The following is a 21,324-nucleotide window of genomic DNA, read 5'->3' as shown; positions in this document are numbered from 1 at the left end:
CCTATTTTTCCTCTCCTTTCCTCTCCTCCCCTCTACTCTCCTGACCTCCCTTTTCCTCTTCTCTCTTCCCCTCTCCTCTCCTCTCCTCCCTTCTCCTCCTGTCTCCTCCTCTTTATTCCCATGCCTTCTATTGTCTTCTCCTCTCTCTTACCTCAGACATATTACTTTCACATATGAGCATAGAAATGAAACTGTTGGTTAAGTATTTGATGACAATATTCTAATATGTAGCTGAATATTTGTGGATAATAATGTACTTTAACTCTACCATGAAAATATCATAATAAATGCCCCTTTATATTTTGTTGTTCCATATAAACATGTATACATATGTACAATATGTAACTTCTAGTTCCAAAGGTGATTTCACAAACTAAACAATAGTTACTAATATTCAAATTTTATGCATATTTTCAGGTTGTCTTATAGTATTTTTTTTCAAGCTACCTCGCCAAGAAAGAATTAATGTAAATTCCTTTTCAAGGTGATTGCTACTGGATTGCAGATTAACTGCTGATAAATTTGGTTTGCTCATCACGTGCATTGGCATTGAGCATCCCCATCTTTTCCCCACGCATGCTGACTGTGCTATTATTAAATTTGGAAAAACAAAATGTAATTTTCCTCAAGCCTTGACATAAAGTGTTATTCTTTTGTAACATAATTTTTACTGACTCTTTGTGAATTTCATCATATACCCCAATCACCTCATTTCCCTGTCCTGCCATATCTGCCCTCCACCTTTATAACCTTCCCCTGAAAAGAAAATTATAAAATTAAATTAAGTAAATAAAAAGAAATGTCACCAACCCCTTTGTGCAATGAATTGCTCCTCTGCCAACTACACCCTTCTCTCGTACCGATCACAGCTGTCATAGCTGTCACATCTCCAGTTCCTCTGTACATGTATCATTTTGCTCATCATCTTTCCTGACTCTCCATCACATGTTCATTGTACTACTGGCATTGTAAACTGTAGTGTGTCACAGTGTGTCACACAGTATAACCTTTTGCATAGCAGCTTTTGTAATGAGTTACTGGTCTGGTTCAAGACCTCTGGTTTCTTTCACACTATCAATACTGGATCCTCACTAGGACTCCTCTTGAATATACTGTTGTTGTGCTGTGACAAGGAGATCCTACAGTTTTGGTTCTGCAGGACCAGCCCCTGCTCCAGCAGTTCACAGATGGAGTAAAGTTTGTGGTAGGCTGACTCTAGAACCACTGGGTGGGCTGGATCTACATGGTAGCTGAGTTGATCATCCTGCCAGTTCTCCTGTATCTGGGACAACACCTAGGCCTGCATCATAGACTCATGGACCTGGACATGACCTTCAGGGGCTGTTCTGGCGAAACATTTCTATGGTCTCAGATGGCAGTGCAGCTCTCTCACATCAGGCTGTTCTTTACTTCCTTTGCATCCCTAGTTCTACCTCTCTTAATTGGCCACAAACCACCCAACTTTTAATTCCTTCCCTTCTCTCCATGACATATTTGCTCAAAGTAGTGTCCTCTGCCCACACTACAAGGTGGTAGGCAAGCACCTGACTATCTTCTGGCTGCCTGGCACATGACTCTGTGTGGGTGTCTGGCTAGACCATTGCCCTTTTTTATGAAATGCCTAATCATCCCTGCATTCTTTGGTAGCTGATTTCAAATTGTACTATTGTTATATTAAAGCACCATTTCTCATGTATGTAATAAATAGTTGCTATAAATGAAAGTGTCAGGGGTACAAGGAGCTGTACTTAAACCCTCTTGCTTGCTCTCCATCTGAGCTGCACACCCCACTGAGGAAGTATTTGAAATCTTCAAATACCCTTTTCACTTCACTTCATTTGTAAAAACCAAAATGCAAAGCAAAAACATTCATGGAGTCAGATTTTTATAGGTAGTTTGATAACATTTGCCTTTGACATTTGCAAACATAAACTATACCCAATTTAATTTTAATGTATTAACAATGAAAAGTTCAATATTTCTGATTTTATTTTAGTCTGTACTGACAGGAATTTTTGTTGAATATTCTCTCTTAGGGAATCTTTAAAACTAGCCACAGTTAATTTGACAAATAAACTATTAAATTATTTTGATACACAATGATGAGTTAGAATGATAAATTCTCTATACTTGAATATTTATATTGACTTGGGAGATTTGGGTTGACAAAATAGTCTGTATGATTCTTAATTTCCTATGTCCACTTCTTCTGAACACTTCATATCCAATTTACAGGGATAACAATTTTAACTATGGCATCTTGATAAACTCTGTGTCAATAATAACTATTATACTTACATATTGCAATAGGGTGATTCCTCACTAAGCATAGTGTTCATTAAGCTTGTATATGACCGTCAAATCTACACTACTGAAAATACAGAATATATGGACTTATGTAAAAGTATGTTGCCTCAAATCACTATATTAAATTTATTCTTATTTTCTATTATTTTGTGAGTATGTGCTTGTGTGGGTGTGCATGTACACATGCACAAGTGTGTGCATTTGTATGGAGGCAGAGATCAATAGCAGTTATTCTACCTTATTATACATGATATCTCATTGTAACTGGAGCTCCAAGATTTGGAAAGAATAGTGGGCCAGCAAGTCTATGATTTCCTAGACTGGTAATACAGATGTATCCAACATACCTACATTTTTACATGTTGTTTTAGGTGATCAAAATATAGGGTCTCACTCTGTGAACCCGCTCTTCACTAACCAACTCCCCAGTTATCTTCTAGCTACTATTGTATTAATTTATCTTGTTTTTAGTTCTTAATGATTGTTTATTGTTTTATTCAGAGAGTAACACTAATGTTCCTAATGCATGTTCCTCTGCACTTTTCTTCTGCTAATTTTCTGGCCATTAAGTAAAAGCATCTTAAACTCAAAAATCAGTTTATAGCCACTGTTCCTATCAAATGGTGAGACACTAAAATCCTAATTCTCATGAATTTTAACATATGCAAAGCACATTTTTTTTTACTTATGGCCAAAAAAAGTGTGCCTTAACTTTACTCAAAAACATAGCCACATCTGTTTAATTACATATGTGATACTACCTATTCAATTTATCAAAAATTGCAATAAACATAATAATAAACGAGTGCTCCAAACTGAGGCTGTGCATGGGCAGACACTCTCAGAAAACACAAGAGCCTGCCTTGCAATACGAAGTACAGGTTCCCTCTAGAAATGGAGAAATAAAGGACAAATCTAGATGTTTAAAAGACAATTCACTGTACACATTTTATTTACAGTTTTGTACACTGTCTTAATATGGATGAGACCACTCTTCCACTTAAGGCATTGTAACCAAAACAAAATAACCTAAGGAATGCAAACTGTTAAAGTACAGCATAAAGATACAAAGGCAGACATACTAATTCTAATTAGGAATATAATTATGGTGTTACATTTTTATAGTCCACAATTATGTCTAGGGATCACACAGACATAGATAACTGATTTGAATGAGACGCATAAATTTGTAGCAAAGCTTTGTAGGTACAAAAAAACAAAAACAAAGAAATTACCAAAGAATGCACAAATTTAATGTTTATTCCATCTTTCTGTCATACTCATAGAACCTTCACCAATGAGACATGAAAAAAACAAAACAAAACAAAGCCAAAACAAATGAAAAACTGAAACTAGAATCACTAACATTATCAAGGAGGGAAACAAATGAATTAAATCTAGCAGCCCTCAGCAAGAGTACAGCAAAGACAATGTTGTGGAAGGAGACAGGAAGTTGCTGGAAAGTAGGGCTCAGACTCTCACAGCAGCAAAGTCTGCTACTGCGTGGAGTGGAGCAAAACCAGATCTTCTCTGCTAAGGTAATAGAAAAACAAGTTCTTTTTCGAATACTGTGAAAAGGCAAACATGTTGGCAACATGGTAATTCTAACCGCTGAATCGGGTCAGGAACACACCTGCAGGTTCTGGGGTTGCATTTACTATAATTCTTTGGGAAATTGGACACACTAACAAAAATTGAGGGTGGGGAAGGAGAATGAACACAGAAGTACAAGACAAAAGAGAATGAGACTTCTCTTATATCTTGGGTGGAATCAGCTTCAGTACAGTCCACTCTACTCTGATGAGGCTTTGGTTCAGCTCCCAGTCTTGATTGTGGAACGCAGTCTCCTGTGAGAGTACTCAGAAGTTGTCTTCTGAATCAACAAACCTATTTTTAGTTGTGGAGCCACTCTTTGTAGCTGTTTCTGTGTGGGACGGATAACCAATCACTATCTTCAGAGGAAGTCCTAACCTTTCCTTGTATACCCTCCCTATGTGTGTGACTGTGTCTCTGTTTTCACATTCAGTAGTCCATATTGCTCTTTTATCAACTTTAACTCTAACACTAACAACAGCTCCACACACATCATCACTGTAGTCATCAAAAGATTCTCCAATAAGGCACAGCAGTGTTTCTAGCCAAAAGTGACCGAAGTCACTTGTTCAATGCTTGTCATTGCTTGTTCAATGTAATTAGCCATCGTCCTCCTCCTTTGTTTTACTCATCTTCCCACATAGGTTCAATACCATCCTTAAGAAGTGAGTAGTCACACCCAGGCATTAAATTACTAGACAACTGGATATAGTTGTATAGAGCCCAAAAGACTTCAACAGTGACAAATTTAGGGATCAATCGAAGGTTTGCTTGCCATTTTTTGTTTTTATCAAAAAAAAAAAAAAAAAAAAAAGAGTGCCCACCTGTTCTGTAGAGGGCATTTAATATAGTGCTCTGGGTTAGCAACCTCCTGATTAGACTCTGGTTTTTCCTCTTCCACAGGTGGGGGGTCAGTGGTAGGGGTGGTTTCCAGTTGCACAGTCGCCATCCGTATTAATTTATCTTTACTTCCAGAGATTTCTACTTTTCGGGAAAGTTTTCTGTACTTAGATACTGTGCCTCCTGCTATTTCAAATTTGTTTGTCACTATTATTTGGACTACTTTTGAATTTGATTCTATCTGAGAGGTGTTGTCTATACAAGCCCTTCAAGAACTTAATGATTCCAAATATCTGGTTCAAATATAGCCATGCTTCTGTTTGAATTCATAATCCTGGTTCATATCCCACTAGTCACCCCAAATAGGCATGATGTAACCTCCATTCATTTCCTTCCTGAGAAACCAAATCCTTCTTCCAGTCTCACTTACTGGTCAAAGTCAAAATATAAACCCATAATATCACTTCCAATAAACTCATTCCTCCTTGTCTCTAATTCATTAGTCACAGGGGCTTTATACTGTGACTCCTTCACAAAATTACTTAAAATGTATGCCCCAGTACAGGGGAATGCCAGTTCCAGGAAGCGGGAGTGTGTGGGTTGGGAAGCAGGGCAAGGGGAGGGTATAGGGGGCTTATGGGATAGCATTTGAAATGTGAATGAAGAAAATATATAATAAAAAATGTACACATTTAGTATACTTCCTCTGGGAGGCTAGAGAATATAAATAACTATGCAAATACCTGGAGAACTTAGTGAGATTTTGATTGAGTGTGTGTGTGTGTGTGTGTGTGTGTGTGTGTGTGTGTGTAGTTTGGACTTTTGCTCTTCCAAAATTTTCATCAGGTTTCCTTTTCAGTTGTCTCTTATTCTGTGGCATAGATGCAAAGGATAGAAGATTCCCTTATGTTTTCTGAATGTTCTCAGTTCTTCCTTCAATTCACTACAGATTAAAAACAGCATAGATTTCCCTTAATGCTATGCTAAACCAGTCTAGACTTCAAGCTACTTAGAAGATTGCTAGAATTGGTGCTTATAGAAGTGTGATACCTCTGGGAAACAGCAGTCCATGAACAGTATCAAGGGAATTTTGTGTGAATAGATACACAGTAGATGGCTCACTAAGCAAAGTCACTTACCACCAAGCTAAATACCTGAGTTAGGTCCCTGAATCTGCATGGTGGGAGGAGGGAGTTGAGTCTGGGAACATTGTCCTCTGAAAGTGCATGCCATAGTACTCAGGTGCATGCATGCATAGACACACACTAAATAATGAAATGTAAAGATTATTTTTTAAAAGAAAGAAATAAAAAAAAATCCCTCAGTTTGGAATGACTGAGCAATGCCTTGCACAGAATAGGGGCTTAGTGGTCACTATATTGAACTAGTTGACACAAATAAATATTCACTGGCACCAATTTAAATCAAACTTAGCCCAAAATAATATGTTTCAAATGTACCAGAATATGACCAATATGACCTTTAATAGCAATTTTTCTATGGTTTAAGGAAGTTTTGGGGAAAGTAACAACAGGAAAATGTGAACTAGGCAATAGGTTATGAAAAGAAATTTGCATGTAAGTTCACTGCTGGGAATATAGTATTTTGCCTCTGTTTTTAAATATCCTCACATTAAGAAATTGAGACAATGGTAGCTTTAGTCTAGGACCTGGATGACCTCAAGGGCTGAAATGGTTTTTATAGAACTAGACAAATATTCAGGACAGAAGAAACATAACTTAAAAACCTGCAGCCATCCAAGAAGATGTAAAATCTGTTCACACTCTGAGCTAAATGCAAACTTGGTTTCAGTGATGGAACTCAACTCACTGCCCCAACAAGAAGAAAAAAGACATGCAAGTAATTTTCCAAAATAATAATCAGAAATCCACTACTCCAGAAAAGAACACATAGGAGAGAAGTGATTGATGCATGGCTGTCCCTCTCCTGTCCTGTGCTTATACTATATTCAGCTTCTAGGGAATCATCTATAGACTTTGAAGGCCAACACACACTTTCCATCCGAGTACAGACAGACATGCCGTCTCTACAAGCAAAGTTAATCCATCAAGCCATGGTGAGGTAAATGTTATGGAACTTATTTCATAACTAGAAACTGCATCATAAAAATGAAGAGCTCACTTATGTAGTGCATTTTAAAATAGAAAAGGTCACATGTATCGTCCACAGCTTAGTTCTTAACAGCTTCACCACAGTGACCTGGCTATGGTTGTAGTAAAGGAAATAAACAGAGATTTAAAGAAAATACAAAAGCAACAAAAAACAGAACCAGAAATCATTTACTGTCCTTGTCAATGACAATCGAAAAAGTTCTTCCCACCTCAGTTAAGTTTACTGACTTCAAGTTATTTATAATTTTATATCTCTATCTTTAGCCAAGACTCACCAATGAATCTAGCATCTCTCTAATCTGGTCTTCAACATCTAAAAACTCAGCTATTAAATAATAAAAATGCATAAAAATGGAAGGAATCAGGAAAGGAAAATTTAAAAGTCTGAAGTATTTCTATTTGTACACCCCTTGCTCCTTCTATCATAATGAAGCTTAGCACAGCTGGTGCACATTCAAACTTACCTATATGTATGTTTACCCTCCAATGCCTTAGAATGCTACATGTGATCCATGAAATGATGTAGAGTTCATGGCATCCTATGTATAGTAGGTTATATGTTACTTTTCATATTTCATACTACAGGTAGATTCAGAATCAGCTTATGCGATTTTATTCTTTAGTACATGGTAAATTTAAATAATGAAATAAAGTTCTGAAACATTTCTCTGTGCAGCAATATGGAGTTGTGATTTATTACTAATAGATTAAGTGTTGGGCTGGTGATAGAAATCATGGAAATGACCTTGCCAAGCATGTGTGAACATCTGAATTAAATTTTGAAGGGAGGAAGGGATTAAGAGAGGAAAAGTAGAAAGAATCCAAGGAAAGAAAGAAGGAATGATACCCCCCCCCAGCCAGGAAACCATGTAGGCTGCCCAAAGACCTTCTCCACCACTCCCATCTGTCTCTATATATGTATGTATGTTATCCCACACTCAGTGCCTTAGTCTCATGTCCTTAGCACTGCAATAGATTACCAGCTGCATCCTCCCTTCCTCCATGCCTACATCGCTCATGAATTCCACAGACCATTTCTTCTTACCCTCCCTAAGTTACAAATATATTCAAGCAGGCACCACTTATGCAACTACAGAGCATACTTGCCAGAAAAACAGGTAAGCTTCCCTCAGACTTCATCCTCTACATCTCTTTATCCAGACCTAGTCTCTCAGGCTTGTTCCTCCTAATGTAAGAGAACACCAGCTGCAGTCTGCCTTCCTTATTGCCCTCATCCTCTGGGAATCCCACAGAACATCCCCTCCTGACATCTCTACTCAAAATGGTCTCTGGATTCAACCCTCCAACATGGGCAGGCACTCCCTGTGGACACACCAACCAAGCAGGCTAGTAAAAGATGCAACACATAGCTATCATAATCTTTGAAAACCCAGAGAGAAAATAGAAACCAAGGAACACACCACTAATCCAGCAAAAACAAACCCAGAAATCAGCACCAAAACCTATAGTCTCCCTAAATTCAGATGCCTAGATGCTATTTTAAGAACACAAACCATACCAGCCAGGGCAACATGTGTCCACTAGAGCCCATTTATACTACCACAGGAGGCCGCAAATATCCCAAGATAACTAAAGTACAAGAAACAAACCTTAAAGCCAAGTCTATGACGATAATAGATTACTTTAGAGAGAAATTGAATTAATCTCTTAAAGATTCATAGTGGGAGACTTCGATACACCAATATCACCATGAACAGATTATCCAGACAAATCCTAAACAAAGAAATACTGGCGCTAACAGACATTATAAGCTAAATGAACCTAACAGATATTATAGAACATTTTATCCAAACACAAAATAATATTCTTTTTTGTGCCTTATGGAACTTTCCCAAAAAATGACCACATACTTGATAAAAAAAAAAAAGCAAGTATCAAAAGATACAAGAAAATTGAAATAACTCTCTGCATGTCACCAGACCACGATGGATTAAAATTGGACTTCAACAACAAAAAACTTACTAGCACATGGAAACTGAATAGCTTTCCACTGATTATAAAATGAGTTAAGACAGAAATGAAAATAAAAAAGATATAATATCTAGAATTCAATGATAATGAATGCACAGCATACTCAAACTTAAGAAGGACCAATGAAACTGGTAGTTAGAGGAAAATACATAGTACTAAGTGCCTGCATTAAAAAAAAAAAATTAGTTAGGATCACATAATAGGAACCTACCAGAATACATGAAAGCTCTATAACATCACCAAAAATAAAAGCAAAAACAACAAAGTAATAATTTCATTCAAGAAGAGCAGATGGCAATAAAAAAAATCAAACTGAGAAATGAAATCACAAACACAGAAACAAAGAGCCAGTTCTTTGAGAATATCAATAAGATAGACAAACCCTTATCCAAACTAATTAAAACACAGAGCAAAATATTCAAATTAACAAAACAAGAAATGAAAAGTGAGACATAACAACATACATCAAGAAAATACTGAGGAAAATAAAGGCATGATTTAAAAACCTGCATTCCACCAAATTGGAAAATCTAAAAGAAATAGACACTGTACTCTTAGTTATGACTTAGTAGAGTTCAATCAAGATCAGATAAACAATTTTCATAGATCAATCACTCCTAGGGAAATTGCAGTCATTAAAAATCTCCCAACCGGGGCTGGCGAGATTGCTCAGTGGGTAAGAGCACCCGACTGCTCTTCCGAAGGTCCAGAGTTCTAATCCCAGCAACCACATGGTGGCTCACAACCATCCGTAACTAGATCTGGCGCCCTCTTCTGGAGTGTCTGAAGACAGCTACAGTGTACTTACATGTAATAAATAAATAAATCTTAAAAAAAAAAAAAAAAAAATTTCCCAACCGACGAAAAACACTGGGCCAGGTGAATTTAGTAAAGAAACCTATCAGACTTCCAAAGAAGAGCTAATACCCCTACTCCACAAATTATTCCCCAAAATATATATAGAAGGGACATTGAACATTTCTTTTGATGAGGTCATGATTACCCTGATATTCAAAACACATAAAGACTCAACCAAAAAAGATAATTATTGATCAATTTTCCTTATGAATATATTTGCAAAAATATTCAATAAAATACTTGTAAACCAACTCTAAGAAAACATCACAAACATCACTGTAGAAACGTAGGTTCCATCCCACAGAAGCAGGTATGGTTCAATATATAAAAATCAGCAAATGTAATCCACCATATAAACAAACCCAAAAAAACAAAAAAGCAAGCAAACTTACAGTGTCATCTCCTTTGATGCAGAAAATACTTTTGACAAAATCTAACACCCTTTTATGATAAAAAAAAAAATTTCCTAGAGAGATTATGGACAAGGTGCACACACAAATCTAATACAGGCAATTTACAGCAAACCCATAACCAGCATCAAATTAAATGAAGAGCAACTCTCAGCAATTCTAATAAATCAGGAACAATACAAGCTTGTGTACTTCATATAGTACTTAAGTATTTGGCTAGAACAATAAGACAGCTGAAGGAGATCAAGATGATACAAACCGGAAAGGAAGAAGTCAAAATATTATTTGAAAATGATATGATAGTATGACCCTAAAAATTTTATCAGAGATTTCCTATAGCTGATCCACATTTTCAGGAATGGATGCAAGATTGACTCAAAAAACACCAGTAACCTCTGTATATACAAATACCAAATGGACTGAGAACCAAACAATGTAAACAACATCTTTCATAATGGCTTATATAATATAAGAAACCATGGTTAACCCTAACAAAGAAAGGGAGAGATTTAAATGATAAAAATTTCAAGTCTTTAAAGAAAGAAATTGAAGAGGATATCAGATGATGAGAAGATCGCTGATGATATTGATCAGTATGATTAACATAGTAAAAATGCTTATCATACCAAAAGCAGTCTACAGACATAAGACATTCCTATAAAACTTCCAACACAATTCTTTACAAACCTTGGAAGGGCAGTTCTCAATTTCCTATTAAAAAATAAACGAACAAATAAAACGCAGGATAGCTAAACCAATCCTGAACAATCAAAGAACTGCTAGAGGTATCACCATCCCTGATTTAATTCTATACATATCTATAATAGTAAAGATTTTTGACATTGGCATAAAAATTGACACATTCATCAATGGAATTGAATTGAATACCCAGACTTAAATACACATACACACACACACACACACACACACACACACACACACACTCACAGGTGCACTCATGAATGAGTATCTGACTTTTTAAATAAAAAAGCCAGAAATGTGCACTGAACTAAAACCTCTTTAATAAATGGTGTTGGTTAATTTGGGTGGCTGCATGTAGAAGAATACAAATAGATTCACACATATCTCTGTGCATAAAACTCAAGTCCCAGTAGATAAAAGACTTCAAGGTAAAACTAGATATACTGAACCTGTTAAAAGAGACAGTAAGGAATAGCCTTAAATGCATTGGCTCAAGAGACAAATTTTCGAACAGAATACAGGTAGCACAGCCACTAATATTAACAATTAATAAAATGGATCCTCATGAGACTTAATGTTTTTATAAGGCGTCATAGAATGAGTTAGGTAGTATTCCTTCTGTTTCTATTTTATGGAATAGTTTGTAGAAAATTGGTATCAGGTTTTCTTTGAAGGTCTGGTAGAATTCTGCACTAACTCCATCTGGCCCTGGGCTTTTTTAGGTTGGGATGTTTTTAATGACTTCTATTTCATTGTGTGATATGGGCCTGTTTAGATAGTTTACCTGCTCTTGATTTAACTTTGGTATCTGGCATCTGTCTAGAAAACCATCCATTTCATCTGGATTTTCCAGTTCTGTTAAGTATAGGCTTTTATATTAGGATCTGATGATTTTTTTGAATTTCCTCCATTTCTGTTGTTATGTCTCCCTTTTCCTTTCTGATTTTATTAATTTGGATATTGCCTCTTGGTCCTTTAGTTAGTTTGGCTAGGGGTTTGTTTATTTTGTTGATTCTTTCAAAGAACCAGCTATTGGTTTTGCTAATTCTTTGTATTGTTTTCTTTGTTTCTATTTGGTTAATTTCAGCCTGACATTGACTATTTCTTGCCTCCTACTCCTCTTAGGGATTTTGCATCTTTTTGTTCTAGGGCTCTCAGATGTGCTGTTATTAGTGTAAGATAGCTCCAGTATCTTTACCAGGGCACTTAGTGCTATGAACTTTCCTCTTAGCACTGCTTTCAATGTTTGGGTATGATATGTCAACATTTTCATTAAATTCCAGGAAGTCTGTAGAGCTTTGAACTCATTGGCACAGGGGGAAATTTACTAAACAGAACTCTAATGGCACAAGCTCTAAAGATCAAGAATTGACAACTGGGACCTCATAAAACTGGAAAGCTTCTGTAAGTCAAAGGACACAGTAAATACGACAAATCAGCAACCTACAGATTGGGGAAAATCTTCACTAACACCACATCTGATAAAGGGATAAAATCCAGAATCTATAAAGAACTCAAGAAGTTAAACACAAAAAAAAAAAAAAAAAAAAAAAAAACCAAACAACCTAATCAAAAACGGAGTATAGAACTAAACCGAAAATTCATAGCAGAGGAATCTCAAATGGCTGAGAAGCACCTAAAGAAATGTTCAAAGACCTTAGTGATCAGAGAAATGCAAATCAAAACAACCCTGAGATTCCACCTTATACCAGATAGAATGGCTAAGATTAAAACTTCAGGTGACAACACATATTGAAGAAGATGTGGAGAAAGAGGAACACTCCTCCTCCATTGCTGGTGTGTTTGCAAACTGGTACAACCACTTTGGAAATCAATCTGGAGTTTCCTCAGAAAATTGGAAATAGATCTACCTGAAGACCCAGCAATACCACTCTTGGGAATATACCCAAAAGATGGCCCACCATGTCACATGGGCATATGTTGCACTATTTTCATAGCAGCCTTATTTGTGATAGCCAGAATCTGGAAACAACTTAGATGTTCCAGGAAAGAAGAATGGATACAGAAAATGTGGTCCATTTACACAATGGATTACTACTCAGCTATTAAGAACCGAGGACATCCTGACTTTTGTAGGCAAATGGATGGAATTAGAAAATATCATCCTCAGTGAGGTAACTCAGACCCAAAAGGACAAGCATGGTATGTACTCACTAATAAGTGGATTAGAAAAAAAAAAAAAACCCTTACAGAGTACACAAGATACTGTCCACACAATTCAAAAGGCTCAACAAGCTGAGGTTCCCAAGTGAGGACACCTCAGTCCCACTTGGGGAGAGAAGAAAACAATCATAAGTTGGGAGGGAGAGAGGGACTTGGGAGGGAAAATGAATGGAGAGAGGGGAACCTGATCTGGTATTGGGTGAGGGAAAAGGACTGAAGCCCTGAGGGCCTGAGAATGAATGTAAACAGGCAACCTCAGGAAACAGGAAGTTGGGGGAATCCCCAGAGTGCACCAGAGACCTGGGAGGTGAGAGACTCCCAGGACCCACAGGGAGGGACTTTTGATGAAATGCCAAGACAGTAGGGAGAGGGAACTTATAGAGCCCACTTCCAGCAGGAAGGCAGGACATCAAGTGAGGAATAGGGTTGCCATCTCATAGTCACAACTCTGACCCATAATTGTTTCTGTCAGAAAGAATTACAGGGATGGAAATGGAGAGGAGCCTGAGGAAAAGATGGTCCAGTGACAGGCCCAAAGTGGGATCCAGCTCAAGGGGAGTTCCCAGGGCCTGACACTATTACTGAGGCTAAGAAGAGCTCACAATGGGGTGGGGGTGGGTGGGTGGGGGACTGGGGGGGGGAGTGTATTGGGGACTTTTTGGATAGCATTGGAAATGTAATTGAGGAAATTAAATAATAAAAAAAAAAAAGAAGAGCTCACAAAAAGAGACCTAACATGACTGCCCTCTGCAAGACCCAACAAGCAGCTGAAAGAGTCAGGTGCAGATATTTGCAACCAGCCAATGGACAGAAGCAGCTGACCCCTGTTGTCGAATTAGAAAAGGCTGAAAGAATTTGAAGAGAAGGGTGATCCTATAGGAGGACCTTATAGGTGATCTTATAGCAGACTTAATTAATATGGACTCCAGAGATCTTTCAAACACTGGACCAATGAACAGACAGCATATACTCGCTGATATAAGGCCCCCAACACACATACAGTAGAGGACTTCCAGGTCTATATTCATTCAGAGATGATGCACCTAACCCTCAATAGACTGGAGGCCCCAGGAAGTTTAGAGGTCAGATGGGGTAGAGGGTGGGGACATCCATGTTGAGATGAGGTGTGGTGGGGAGGAATGGGATGTGGAACAGTTGGAGGGTGGGAGGGGAGGGGCAGTATAGAGTGCAAAAAAATGAATTACAAATAAAATTTAATTTTAAAAAGTTTCTATAAGGCAAAAAACATTGCTAACAAATGGGATAAAGCATCAAGAATGAGAAGATATTTTTACCAATTCCACAACTGACAGACTGAGAGAGGACTAGTATATATATAATTCAAGAAACTATATATCAGAAAACCAAATGATCCAATTTAAAATGGGATACAGAGCTAAACAGAATTCTTAATATAGGAAGCTGAAATGACTGGAAAACATTTAAAATAGTGTTCAACATCTTTATCCATCAGGGAAAATTAAAAACCAAAATCATGTTAAGACTCCAACTTATACCTATCAAAATGACTAAGATCAATAACCCAAATGACAGATCATGCAAGGATGTGGGGCAAGGGGAATACCCCTCTACTGCTGCTGGTCAAGACCCAACTATATTACTCTTTGGCATATATCTAAAGAATGTCCTATCCTACCATAAAGACATTTGCTCAGACATGTTCATTTTAGCTTTATTATAACCAGAAACTGGAAACAACCTAGGTATTCCTCAACAGACGACAGGATAAACAACTGGTACCTTTACACAATGGACTATTATTTAACTGTTAAAAATGACATCCTGAAATTTGCAAGCAAATGGACAGAACTAGAAAAATCCTGAATGATATAATCCAGACCCTAAAAGAGAAATATGGCATGTATTCATTTATAAGTGGATATTAGCTCTTAACGAAATGATAACCAAAGTATATATAACTCATGGACCTAGAGAGGTTAGGCAAAGAAGAGGGGCCTAGGGGATTCCTTGGTTTTCCCTGAAAAGGGGAAATAGAATAGATTTTATGGGTGGAGTAGAGGAAGGTGGGGATTGAAATAGGAGCAATCAGGTACTGGATATTCTGGTGGGAGAGAATGTGGAGAGAGATGGCTGTAATTAGGGGCAGGGGACATTTATAGGATTTTGTAGAAACAATGCAGAGAGAACTTAGGAGAATCTATGAAAGTGAACCTCATGAGGATTCCTTGTAATGGGGGATATGGAGTCTCCAGTAAGTATTTTTTGCAGCTATGCCAGGCTCCACTATTGAGAGACTAGGTTGCATCCAGTGGAGTTTTTGGTCAAGAGGATACCATGGAAATCCACAAACAACAGAGACTGATGTTAAGATAAAGGGTTGCTTCTCTTGCACTGACAGTGGTTGTACATTGCAGAAGACAACCAACACACAACTCATTGAAGACTATAAAGTCAAGCTGGTACTTACATGGAGCCTTCACCCTTATGTTCTAGTCTCTTTGATGTGTGTGTAGGTACTCTTCAGACTACTGAAAGAGAAACATAACCACTAATACAATCACAAAATCTTTGGTCTAATGTGTCCAACTCCAAAATATGCTAGGACAATGGTGGCACAGAACTTGTGGGAGGAAACAACCAATGTGAGGTTTGTCTTAAAGTATATGCCACAAGAAACAATAAAAAAAAAAAAAAACACTATACACAACAATGCTAGGGTAACTGAGAACCAGACATCACATTGTCCAGACACCTAAATAAAAATGAATCACAACTGGTCTAAAAAACTCAATACAATTATTTCAAATTATAGTTTGCTATTCTAATAGACCAATGCCTTCTTCAGCCATAGCTCAGAGGTTTCTGCTAGCAGCAGATGGGTACAAATGCAGAGAACCAAAGTTAATCATTGTGTGGATAGGGTTTAAATTGGAGGTCTCAATTACATCCTTTTCCTTGGATGCAGGGGATCCTGCAGAAAGACTATAAGAGTCAGAGGAGAGTGAGGACACAGTAAAACAAGGCCCTTTGAATCAATAAGTAGGGTTCATATGACCTCACAGAGATTAAATCATAAAGCAGAAGACCTACATGGGTCTACACTAAGTCTTCTTCATATATAGTATAGCTTTTTGCTTTGTATTGTTATGGGACTCTGGATTATGAGAATGAATGGGTCTCTGACTCTTGTATCTGGTCGTAGTATTTTTTACCTTATGTTGGGTTGCCACGCCCAACTTCAATTTCAAGTTTTTATTTCTTATTATATTTTATTTTGCCACATTTGGTTATTATCTCTTAGAATCCTGTTCTTTTCTAATAAGATACAGAAAGGGAATGGATATGAAAGGGGAGGTGGTAGGACCTGGGAGAAGTAGAGAAACTACAATCAGCAGAATATATTGAATGAGAAAAGCAGCTATTTTCAATAATAGAATTCCAGTGTGTTTACATTGAATAAATCCCCTTTCTGTGCTTTAAAAACTGGGTCCTCAGGTAATACTATCTCCAGTTTTCCAAGGAACCATCAAAGTGATTTCCAGAGCAGTTGAACCAGCTTGCAATCTCATCTGCAATGGAGGAGTGTTCCTCTTTCTCCACATGCTCGCCAGCATCTGCTGTCATCTGAATTTTGGATCTTAGCCATTCTGACTGGTGAAGTGAAATCTCAGGGTCATTTTGATTTGCATTTTCCTGATGACTAATGATGTTGAACATTTCTTTAGGTGCTTCTCTGCCATTTGAGATTCCTCAGTTGAGAATTCTTTGTTTAGCTCTGTACCCCATTTTAAATAGGGCTATTTGGTTCTATGGAGTCTATTTTCTTGAGTGCCTTGTATATTTTGGCTATGAGCTCTCTATTGGATATAGAGTTGGTAAAGATATTTTCCCAGTCTGTTAGTTGCCATTTCGTCCTGTTGACAGTATCCTTTGACTTGCAGAAGCTTTTCAATTTTATGAGTTCTCATTTGTCTATAGTTGACCTTAGAGCATGAGCCATTGGTCCTCTGTTCAGGAATTTTTTTCCCTGTACCACTGTTCAAGACTCTTTCCCACATTCTCTTTTTTGTGGGGGTCCTTGACAAACAAGCGAACCTCCCCCCCAAAAAAAAAAAATAAAACAAAAACAAAACCAACTTTGAAGTGATTGAAAGAACATATGCTAGAGTGTTCAATGAGTAGTTGTCCACCTAAAGATGATTACAATGTTCAGGTGGAAGTGTGGACAACTGTCAACTGAAGTGTGGAAAATGGTTTTAGAAACAATTGCAGTGCTACAGGAAAGGAAGATGGGCATCAGGTGTAGGGTGTCAGTTAGATGTATGAAGAAGAGGGGAGATAGGAGTTTCAGAAAACTATGCCCTAGGGGTCCTGTATAAGGGAAGGAAAACAATTCAATGGACCACCTCTCAGTTTTATAGATGTAAGTAAAGGATAAAACCGGTAAAGACACATGAATATATCTGCTCTATTCCATTCTCCTATGCTAGCTTCTTCTAGGGGAAGGCACAAGATAGATGGTCCAGTTTCTTTTGCTCCTTAAACTTGTATGGGATGTGCAGAAATAAAATAAATCATAGGACTTCAAAAGATAACAAGGATGAGGAGAGGGAGGGTGAAGGCAAGGAAGAGAATGAGAAAAAAAGGGTAATTTATAACATTTGAAATCAGCTTTCATTCGTGTTACAAATCTATCTGAATCTCAAATTTGCATATAGAATGCTAAAATTATCAAAGTTGTTTACAATCATTTTACAGAAGTTTGAAAAAATCAGAGACCCTATATATACTAAAATATTAAAATAATGAAAAAGCAAAAAAAAAAAAAAACACAGACAACATGTTTTCAACCATGAATTTCAAACAGAAATATTTTATTTTTCTTTCCAACTTCCAAGAAATTTCTTTTAACATTACATTTACTAACATGTCAATAACTCTACATTCAGTAGATATATTGTTTGATATTATGATGAAACCAAGAGATGTACATGATCTTAAATGACAAAGAAAGAGATAGGGGGATGGGGAGGGAGGGAAAGAGGGAGGGAGGGAGGGAGGAAGGAAGGAAGGAAGGAAGGAAGGAAGGAAGGAAGGAAGGAAGGAAGGAAGGAAGGAAGGAAGGAAATGTTAGGTGGGGTGTGTATGGAAGTGTTTGGTTTTTAAAAATACTCTTCAAATAAAATGTATTCTAAAGTATTTGTTCCCTCACAATTCTCACAGGCCATAGTATTGTCCAAAATGTGTTTCTAGTTCAACAGGAATGTACTGGATTTTCAGTAGTTTCATGTCTTTAATTTTTGTTTGGTTTTTTTTTTTTATCAGCTTCATTTAGTAATTTATGTTCTGAAAGAATATAATTAAATTAATAATATTTTACTTAACTAAATACAATTTTCTTCACATACTTTAGGAAGAAATCAATAATGCATACCTGTGTAATCCTAAATTATCTTTCCAACAATATATTTACCCAACACAAATCTTTGCTTCTGAGAACAAGTATGTTAAAGCATCTTTAATAATGAATTCATTATGAATTTCTCACTGAGAACGGATCAAGCTCTTAGTCTTTCTGATTACTTTTTCTAAAATACATAACACAAATTATGACAAGGAAGTATAAGATAGCACAAATATAACAAATTATTTTGCATTTAAAATGCATGTGTTTTAATACAGCAAGATATGTGTAGCTTAACATTATATAGCACTGAAATATGTGTGAAATTTTATAAAACATTGCACAAAATAACAAAATATCTTCTCCAGTCTTTTATTCTCGAGGTCCAGGGTTTAAAACTACAACAGTTTAAAACTAGTATGTGGGTATCGATGAATCATGAAGCAATGGATCTTTCTAGCAATCCACATTGGCCTTCTTCATTTGACCTGACTCATTACAAATGTAGAAATGAGATGTGCAGTTATATATAATGTGAGAATCTATGCCAGCTCTTCCTGATAGGCTCTCTCGACTGATGCCCAACTTTACCACCTTTCCCCCCTCTCTTACTATGAGAGTAGCTGAACAAAGAGGAGGCACTCCTACCTGGCCAGGAAATTTGACCTGGGTATTTCCTCAATGTGCTGCTCATCTATTTGTGCAGAATCCATTAACCTGGAGGAAGACTCTTGATAGCACCCTTTTCTCGAATAGAAAACATACATTTAAAAGGAGTGGCACAGTAAGTCTGCCAGAACCTAGAATTCAGTTTATAGCACAAACAACATTTCAGTCTGGAATCTATTTTCTCTATTAGCAAGGACAGTATTTTTTTTTTTTTTTGCTTTCACCCACATTATTATCTGTATCTATCTGAGCACATTGTTGATTAAAAAAATTATAACATTTATGTTAGGTACTGCTTTCCTTTGGTAAAGTCTCTAATATTTATGGAATTTCTCCCAATGCTGAAAACACATTCAAATAGTAACTCAAGGTCATACATGTGTTTTACACAATGAGAGGTAGTTTTAATTCTATTTAGTTGTAAATCAATAAATATGAAAGACTCTTGTCAGAAATATGACATGGTTTAGGGTTAATTTCAATAGCTTCAAGGTATTAGAGAAACACTTGCATGGTGATCAATGTACATTTTCTCTCTCAAAGGTTTTTATGCTGATGCAATCATTTTTATCATGAAAGAGAGATATGCTGCACTATGAATGCCAAAGCAACCTCGAGATTTATTTGACATAGCAGTGTTTCAGATCTTCACATTTTGATGTTTTAGGACAGTAGAATTATCCTTCACCTTAAAGGACCTTAAACTCTAAATCAGAATAGTTATCAAACCACAAGGACTTTGTCAATACCAAAGCAGTATACAATGCTAAACATCACAGTGACAGTATATTTCTGGAATTTAAAAAAAAAATGATGTTCAGTTTCATATTTATTATCTCAAGTAAATTGAAAATGTTTATATAGTCATTTACAGAAAAGCTACTCCATGACAAAATAACCCATACATATGTAAAATCAAAATATACTAAATTTATTATTTTACTAGGTTGATTGAAACCTTTGAAAATATTGTAATTAATTATACTTTTTACTTAAATGGTTCAAAATATTGCCATTTCAGATGAATGGGTAACTTATGATACTGCTGATGCTTTCTTTAGAAGGGTGAGACTGGATCTTCTGACTGGATTTATATCATTCACCTTATGAAATCTATAATCATATTCATTGTCAGTTCTCTACAGAGTACCAACATGCCTGAGAGTATAGTTAATATTTCATACACTCTATCTAATGTCCTTCCCAGACCTTCAGAATAATGTTTTCAAATGCCCTCCAAAGAAACCTTCCTGTGTCCGGAACTATCAATACATCTCAAGTTACTGTGGTGTGGCTTTACATCAGGATGAGGGATATCAGCCCACAGTTCATGTAATTTGCACTTGAGAGAATCTGGCTTTTTTTTTTTAACTTCTTTGTGTATCCTGTCATTCTAAATCTTGAAGTTTTATGTTCTTTCTTTAAATAACCATTCTTGGAATTCTAACTCTGAGAGATTCACACATAGTTCCAAAGGCAATGATCCCAGTATGCTATTTAGACCTTAGATATTTCACCTCTGATTGACATAAGCAACCAAAGGGTGTGGGGGAGTGGGGCAGACACTTAGTGAACCCTAGAAATTTTCCATACAAAGGTGTGAAATCACCAGATAAGAGATTAAAAAGCAATGAAATTTGACAAACCCCTCTGACAATATTTAATGCTGCCATTATATGTCTCTTATAAATAGTAGATGTTTGTACTTTAAATAGAAATCAGCTTGTGCACTATCAAGATACAGGTTGACCAGAGACTAGGGTAGACACACTTAATCATGAAGAAAATGGCTTACTTATGTGAATTTAAATTTTCAATTTTGCAATGTCCTAATTTTATATTTGCATTGCTCTTTCAAAGGCAATAACACAAGTACAGGGCTAGTCCAATAAGATCAAGATTGAAAAAAAAAAAAAACCAAAAACCCTGTAATGCAGAAATAAAGCCTCTGTGATCATCTCAAAACAGATGTGACTTCTATGCAACTATGCACAAACACATAGTGTGTTGCTACCTTCCAATTATTGTCCTTACATTTCCAATTAGTTATTCCTTCTTACTTTAACTTAATGAGAACTTGGTTTGACATTGGCAGTCATGTGGAAAATAGAACAATACTACTACCAACTTTAGCTTATGCCACTCCTATGTCTTCAGTATATTTTTTCATCTTTGATTCCAGGGATACTACCCTCAATATATGTCCTATTGTAAGACTCCAAAACTCCCAAAGGGAGGCACTTACTCAAGC

The 21,324-nt window shown here is 36.6% G+C and overlaps 1 protein-coding gene and 1 pseudogene across 3 annotated transcripts in view; both read right to left on the bottom strand.

Annotated features, from left to right (window-relative positions):
- Lrfn5 (leucine rich repeat and fibronectin type III domain containing 5) overlaps positions 1-21,324 on the bottom strand; it is a 310,572-nt gene that overhangs the window by 245,850 nt on the left and 43,398 nt on the right. The window lies entirely within an intron of this gene.
- On the bottom strand, positions 4,167-4,849 carry LOC110306526 (annotated as a pseudogene).

Source organism: Mus caroli, chromosome 12 (assembly GCF_900094665.2).
Source record: "Mus caroli chromosome 12, CAROLI_EIJ_v1.1, whole genome shotgun sequence".
Taxonomy (NCBI): Eukaryota; Metazoa; Chordata; class Mammalia; order Rodentia; family Muridae; genus Mus; species Mus caroli.
The sequence above is the reverse complement of the archived record's forward strand: the minus strand, read 5'-3'. Positions and strand labels throughout refer to the sequence as shown.